Genomic DNA, 8,493 nt, shown 5'->3' on the forward strand with positions numbered 1-8,493 from the left:
TTAATCTAAAATCAGTGTAAAAATTACACAGAATCACCAAATGCGGTATTCATTTTTTGACGTTTCCATGCAACTTATGAAATTGAATTAAAACTAATTCATTCGCCGTGTTACTTTTCACGAGCGTGTGTAAAATGGTTATATTTTCTCAAACGTCGTAAAAGTTGGATGTTTTTTTTCTTCAAGCTGGTGGCAGAACGGCACTGCAGCGCGATAGGATCGATTATTGTTGAGATATAGGGTAAGGAACGGCTTAAGCAGTAGCGCATATTTGAATCAGTCGAAGAAAACAGGCATAAAACTCTGGCATTTTGATCAATATCGACAATTTCAATGATGGAAACGAAAACTTTGATTATCTAGCTGTCTTACGAATATAAGGAATACCGTTAATCACGAAGAAATCTGTGAACAAAGATCATTAGAAACAAATCGACCGATATTGCAGCCATTCAGGAGCCACTTCGGGTGCTGCACAAAAACGCCTGCAAAACAGAAGGAAACTGCTTGAAATAGGTTCGGGGTGATTTGAATAGTGTCCCTCGATTGGTAACTTTAATTGATTATTGTTAAAGTTTGCTAACTTAGTTTTACAATCTGAAAACAAATTCTGACAGATAAAACGATAGAGAACATATTGATATACTACTGTTATAATTTCACCCAACACATTTCGAGTATTTCGTCTGAATACACAGGCGGTTCCTAAAGCTGCTTAGAATATGTTCCCTACCCTAGTTGAGAAAAGTCGGATCGAATATAGATGACACTGAATTGAATTGTTCAACTTTTTTTCGAGGAAAAAACGATAAAGACTGTACTCAAAAAAAAAAAAAGACACAACAGGCAACAATGATCACTGAAAGTTCATTTAAAGTAGGATATTTTAGAAATTCTCGGGGTTTAAATAAACACATATTAACTATGATTTCCAAGTAGGTTCGGGGGAGGGCGACGGCCACCTTTTTACTCTTGACATTTGCACAGAATGTTAGTGATTTGGTTCAATGACCTCTTATTTTTCGTACAATTTTCAAAAATTATCCTAGTAGTTCTAGTCACTCGTTGTAATAAAAAAGAAATATTTCTTATTTCTGATTTCTCTAAATACTAATTTAAATCTAGCTTCTAGAATTTTGAGATGCTCCAATTTTGATTAGTTTTGGCTACGTCTATGAATACTACTTATAGAATGCTGTGCAATACTTGCGTCACCTTTCTTACGCACTTTCATCCACTTTTTCTTCAAATCTTAGTCGTTTTTGAAGGCCTTCCCTATTTTACAAACCTTGCCTTTCATAGTTGGGTTGTTTAGCTATATCAGTTTTTATTGTCTATTTGAATAAAATTCATAAAAACGTGCACGTTTACTAACTGACGTTTGACCTGCGACGTTATTTACACACTGAAGAAAAGGTTAGTCGATTTGGATCAACGAGAAATGGTATTAATTTAACGCTATACAAAGAAATTTAATTTAATGCATTTGTGCATATTTATTAGGTGTTGAAAATAAAAGTGGAATTGAAATTCTTTTAGATTTAGATATTATCAATATTCAAGTAGAGATCAACTTAACAATAACAACCTCAAAACGAGTTACACTTTCTTTTCAGTGTACAATGATTGTTTTTGTTTGCATTTTGTTCAAGCATGTTCAAAGAGAAAAACGTTTAATTTTGCTGATGAGATACAAAAAATGGACAGGTAAATGAATATCTTTCTTTTCATTTAATCAATAACGATTCAATGTCGATTTACAGCTCACAAGTTGATGCAGAATACGAAAACATTGACTTCTTGGACGAAGTAGTTAATTTCGGTGAAACTGATTTGACTGACAATGATACGAATCAGAATTGTATTCAATCAGATTACGTGTACCCAAATGGAGCCTCTTCAGATCATCTGTTTCATTTTGAGGCAACTTTTTGTCTAAAGCAATTCAGGAATCAGCTGCGCCCAAATTATTTTGTCACCAAAGATGTTTCTGGAAATACTTTAGAAGATATTTTACACTGCATCTGAGATATTGTGATGCCGCGAATCAACCGAAAAGTTGTATTTACTGGCAATGTCCCGCGATGGTGTGAAAAAGAACGACCAGATTTTAACAATATGAACAATTTCATTACACTACAGGATCAAACGACAAAAAAATTTATGCTGTGTCTGCTAGTACACATCGAATACTGCAATCATGGCGGGATCGGTCGATGAAAGTGTTTGTTTATGTGTACTCAGTAAATGTAGAAACAAACGCAGAATATCAAAGTTTGTTAGGTACACTAATAACACCGGAAAATCCGGATCGCTCGGAAGCTCATTCAACTCGAGATGATGCTGCGATTGCCGAAGAACTGCGCACGAATCACCCGGACATTGAAGGGCATTACAGTTCCTGGTTACTATGGGCAAACTTTATTAGTTCTGCATCAGCACATAAGCTAGAACAGTTAAAAAGAGCTGCTTCACCCCCATTGGAATTGGCAAAGTACTTCAGATGGGCTGCAGTGTCGGAATCGGCAAGGCTGCAGGCGATGCATCGAGGAATGATAGTGGCTAACGTAGTGAATGACGGATGGATGAATGAAATATCTAAAATAGAAACCGATGTAAATTTGGCTTTGAACATACTACAATCGGTCGCTAGTAGACTGAGTGCAATGAGAGAAAGCGGAGCAGCTGGGTCCGAACTATTTACAACGATGGAAACGTCCTTGCAACCCCAGGAGAGTGAACTCAGCCAAGTTTTGTCATCTAGAGTAGCAGATTGCGAAGACATAGACCACGTTTGAGAAGCCTTTGTATTGAAAAAAATTAAATATATTTATTACGCATGAATGTGTGTATGTGTGTATGTATGAATGTGTGTATGTATGAATGTGTGTATGTATGAATGTGTGTATGTATGATTGTGTGTATGTACGAATGTGTGTGTATGTATTAATGCGTGTATGTTTTTTATGAATGTGAGTGTTTGTGTTATAAAAATGCTTACCAAATTATCTGAAAAACGAGTGAATTGATTCATTGTTTCTGAGATAAAAATAAAAGATTTCATATGTCTAATGCTTTTTTGTCTGTTTATTCAACTAATTACACTAGATTTTCTTTCACTTTTAATTCAATTACATTTAGAAATAATATGAAAGTCCATCGTCTTATGATCTTGGCTAAGGCCTTTTTCAGGTAGAAAAGTCCCTCCTGCCTGATAACCACAATGTTCAAAAATTGTTTTCGCTGGATAAGATTTGAAGTAATTTATAGTTTCGCAAACGTCAAACAAGATAGGAGCAGACTCCGATGGTGTCTGCGAAAATTTTTTTTCATTAAACCAAATACTATTTCTATTGGGTTAAAAAACGGACAGTAGGGTGGAAGGAAGATGAGTATTATTCCCAGACTTCCTGAAATCTCGCTCGTACAGAAAACACAGGTAATTAACAGTTAATTTTTTTCTCATTTTCATTTCGAAGAAATCCGAAGTTATAACAAAATTTCTGGTTTAAATTTCAGGATAGTGGAATGAAATGTAAATATTTTTGATTAAAGGTAAACTTTTATAAAAAAAATCAAATTAAACATTTTGCAAAACATTCATGCTCTCATGATTTTGGGTGGAGGCGGGCATCGCACTTTTTGGACTGAAATGTCTATCTAAATAACTTATTTTGAGAAAAAAAGAACTGAGAAATCCGATTTTGTAAACCTTTCCCGTTCACATGATTTAAAAATACTTTCGGGTTAATTTAAGCAAAATACTTTGTAGACCAATTAAAGTGAGTGTAACATATTGCATTTTGAAGAAAAAAGTTAAATTTGAAATGGTGCTTCAGAGCGTCTTTAAGCACAGCAAGGACTTTTTTATTCATGACTCAAAATTTTATCCCTAATATTTAACTATTTGAAGTATTTATTAAAAATGATTTAAAAACGGAAGAAAACCAGATGTAATTTTCCAAGAAAAAAATAAAGTTTATGATTTTAAGAGGTTTTAGTAAACATTTTCAATCAAAAAGCTCGACTAGCTTTTGTTGTCAAAGCATTTGTTTATAAGGTTTAGCAGAATGAACAAAATCTTAGAACATCTTAGAATCGTCGAAACATTACAGAAAAAGTAATGAACAAAAAACTAATTTTGAGGGGTGTTTTCCTTTCATTCAGTACTCGGTTAGATTCAACTAGAAACAGTTGAACTCTTATGAGTAATACATTTCTTTTGTCAAACTTTCAAATGCATACAGTCTGGTTTGCTACTATCTGCAACCTTCGCCGAAATCTGGACTCAAAACATGGTTATTTTCAGCAAAAAAACTAGAAATATCTTTACAACAAATAAAAATAGCAAACCATTATATTCTACAAAAATGCAAGGTTTAGCAGAATGAACAAAATCTTAGAACATTTTGAATTGTTTCGACGATTACAGAAAAAGTTATGGCCGAAAAATTAATTTTGAGGAGTGTTCCTCGTAAAACTCTGCTTCGGCATATCAGACGTACAGTTAGAAGATTACAGTGTTCAGCAATTCTTTTTCTTATATATTTTCCTACAACTTTGCTGAAGAAAGCAATCTGGTATTTTGAAAATTGGAAAAAAAGTTTTTATATCGAACTACTAGGGGGATTGATAAAAAAACCGAAAATGCCAAAAGAAAGGCCTTGTTATATGAAATAAACTTGCTGAAGACACTGGGTACATACAATCAATATTTCACAGTCGAATCTAAAACGATCACGGTTTTTCGTGTTTAGAGCACTGTGGGTTGCTTTGAAAAAAATTTACTATTTAACTTTATTTTTTGCTAACCAAAATCAAGTGTTCATTAACAATTCACTCTGGCCCGAAAAGTTTAAAAAAAATACACAGTTTGCCAAGTCAAACACGAGTGCAAAGTTCCATTTAAATCGAATAAAATTGACTTTCCCTAACAGAACAGAACAAAATAAGTATTACTTTGAGCCTGGTACACGAGAAAGTCTCACGAGCTGTATCATGTATGTACAGTACAGGCGTCTCGCTCAATTCGTAGTGCGACGAAACTTCGCTTGCGCATCGCAATCCGAACCGAAAGAGAAGCGAAAGAGCCTGCAAATCGCATGTGACGTTGTCTCGTCTCGTCGCACGTACATGGAAATTCTACGAGCGAGAGAAAGATTTCTCTCGTCGCTAGAGAGAAAAGCACGTGCACAGGAAGTCTTATGCCTACAGAACGAAGATAACGAACTATGTTGCTATCGCAGTGTATTTTGGCGCCATCCATTATCCATACAGAATGGAATCCAGGATATCTTTGACCACATGTACTTTGCATAGGGATACCATCCATCCTGATTTAGCACGACATGTCCAGATTTTGAGACCCTTTTTTGACGTCCTGATTTATTTTTCACTTTCTGGCATTTGTCCTGTTTTTCATAAGATTTTCAATTTTGTAGTGTGATAAAAATATGCAGAATTTTTCAAAATCAATTACTTTTTTGATTCCACAACACAACGGTCACTACGAACGATTTTGTTTTTGGTTGAATCTTAGTGAAGTGACGAGAGAAATTTTTTAGGTATTGTAACCGTTTAACATTTGGCTTTACTCTGAAAGGTCGAAAAAAAAAATTTTTTTTCAATGTTTAGAGTACAGTAAGATGTTCGGCTATTGATTAAAGTTTGTTTGAAGATTTATTTTGCATGTTGTGGTTGCACATATAGTGTATTACATTGTTGGCAGCTGGGAACGTGAATGCCCTCACTAATTCGCTGGTAAGTTTTTCTCAGCATGTACTGAACCGATTCGGCTGTTTTTTTTCTAGCATGTAAGAATGGATTATCTAACTTGTTACATAGCCGTTTTTGAAATTTCAAAAAATTTACAAAATGGCGGCCATTTTAGTAAAAAATTAGTGTCTCTCATGATAAAATCACTTTAAAAATCATTTATCATTGAAAAAATTAGATATTGAAAAACGGCTATGCGGCAAGTAAGATAATCCATTTTTACATGCTGGAAAAAAAATTCAGCCTGATCGGCTCAGTAGATGTTGAGAAAAACTTATCACAAGTTAAAAAACCATGGTTTCGCGAAAAACGCTGCCAATAGCGTAATACTCACTATATTTGCACCCATGATACACAAAATACATCCTAAAACATTCATTAGTCAATAGCCAATAGCCAGCCAATATTTGGTCGTTTGAGAAGTATGTTGAACAAGTAAAGAAGTATTTTGGTGTTTTTGAGGTGCAAATCACATTTAACGTGGTAAATTAATTCAAACTTCGAAAAACAGCTTAGCTCAAATTTGTACCGAAAAAAGGTGTCCTGATTTCTAACTTCGACCAGATGGTATCCCTAACTTTGCAGAGCGAATTTCTTACAGCAATTGAAAAAATGCGCTCTGTTGAAAGTACCATTGGTCCAAAAGCTTTCGACAATTCCATTCAATCCCAAGAAGCACAGGAATGACACGCGCGGTTTCCTACAAAATTCTCCTCGAGAAACAACCTTTTTTCCGACAACTCCGTACCCTTTTCTCCTCAGCATATCGCAGTTATCGAAAGCTACCTCATCGAGAAAAACAAGGTTGTAGATGTCCCAAGGAATAGACATCATTTCCTTTACAAACCGAATGATTTCACAATCACGAATCTGTATGACTCTCCGTTAAGTAGATTTCCATGAAAATGCAGATTCGTGTAAAATTACACAAATAGATGAAACGCTGATGCTTTGGTGAAAATGGAGCTGATATTTCTCCTTGGCCTCGTCAAGGAACAGAATTGGATCTCTTTGGTACAGTTGAATAATTCAGGCCCCTGCAAAGCGCTCTAACTTTCTTTCTTTTGCTCAGATCTTTATGAAAATTTGTGAAAATGTTCTCAAGATGTTGATTTGAAGATAATGCAACAAAAAATTTTTCGGTTTTTTGAAAGCTAAAAAGGTATATAACCCCTTAATCAATGAAGCAAAATCACCATGTTATGTGGTTCACTTTCCGTAATTATTATAAGAGAAAAAAATATTCTTTGTGCATTGTTTGGCTAGCTTTCACTACTCAGTGAGGCAGTGCATAGTAGATCACAAACAATATTTTCTGAACTAGCGTTAAATAGACCATTTTAGGAACTGATAAGTGTCACGGATCCTGCTGACATTGATGTTGCTTTTACTTGCGTTATGTCAGCGGTTCCGAGCTCTCTGTCAAAATTTCATTTATGAATTGAGTTCAGAAACGTCTCGTAAAATGATCTTCTGTAGTGATCAGAGATGCCAGACTTTTTTTTGGCAAGTCTGTATAATCCATAAAAATGTCTGCATAAGTCTGTATACCGCTGCGAAAAAAAGTTACCGATACATTGATACCTAATTATTTGTTGACCTGTCAGATTGTTTTGTTTTATTGCTTGTTTTGATTGTTCTTTTTCGAGTCTATCATAGTTGGTCGATTAATCGATAACTAATTTATCTTTTAAATCTAAGTAACACATAGAAGTAAGAGTCTTTCCCGTGGTAAAAATCGTCGTTCGTCGTAATGTAGCTAAACTGATACATGATGGCAGAAGTCTCGCGGTTATAAAAATAGTACCTTCAAGGTTTGGGACATTTTAAACAATTCTTCAACGTTGGATATTGCTCCGAATAGAACAAACGGTCTTTTCACCAATATAACCTGCATGGCAATCGATCGAGACAATCAGCTGTTTGTTACTGGGTGCGAAACAGGCAGATTAGTGCCCACAGGACCGATAAAAACCCCGATAGCCTGACTCGATTTCCGTTCTCATGATTTCACTCTCAAAAACGCAAGATTAATATGTTCAGCAAAGTGTTCAGTTCCTAGTTCACTTTTTCCAGCAACGGCTACAGTGACTTTTGGTTTTTGTGTTCGTTTTTTTTGTGTATACTGGTAAAACCATTATGTAGAATATCAGATATCTGTGTAATATCTGTATTATACTAAATGTCTGTATAAAATCTGTAGGCTTATGCGTGTCTGTATCGCAACACAGAAAGTCTGTATAATACAGATTTGTCTGTATATCTGGCATCTCTGGTAGTGATGAACTTTTTCTTCGCCTACATATTGGTTATGTGAAGTAGTTACTAAAACGCGATAAATTATGATGCGGAAATATGAATATCAAATTGATTAATCAAAAAGCTTGCCTATTTTAGTTTTCTGCTATTTTTTGCCACTATTCCATTAAAAAAATACATTTCGACATCATTGAAAACAAAAATGGTAGTGACGGACCCCCCTCTAAATTTTGGCATGTGTCAAGTGTTGCAGTTATCGAACAGCATTCGATAACTGCAATGTAAACATGTTGCAGTTAGCGAACGACGACTGTATATTGTTATCCATTGCCCATAAACTAACTCCAACACTTATTATTTATTTTTCTTTAATAAAAAATTGGCGCTCCTTCCTGTGTTGAATAACAAAGAAAACGAAGAAAACGAAATGCAGTTCATTTTGACATTGACAGTAAAGTC

The 8,493-nt window shown here is 34.8% G+C and overlaps 1 pseudogene; it reads right to left on the reverse strand.

Annotated features, from left to right (window-relative positions):
• Positions 1-3,127: 3,127 nt before the first annotated feature.
• On the reverse strand, positions 3,128-6,801 carry LOC129716777 (uncharacterized; annotated as a pseudogene).
• Between the last annotated feature and the right edge of the window lie 1,692 nt (positions 6,802-8,493).

Source organism: Wyeomyia smithii, chromosome 1 (genome assembly GCF_029784165.1).
Source record: "Wyeomyia smithii strain HCP4-BCI-WySm-NY-G18 chromosome 1, ASM2978416v1, whole genome shotgun sequence".
NCBI lineage: Eukaryota > Metazoa > Arthropoda > Insecta > Diptera > Culicidae > Wyeomyia > Wyeomyia smithii.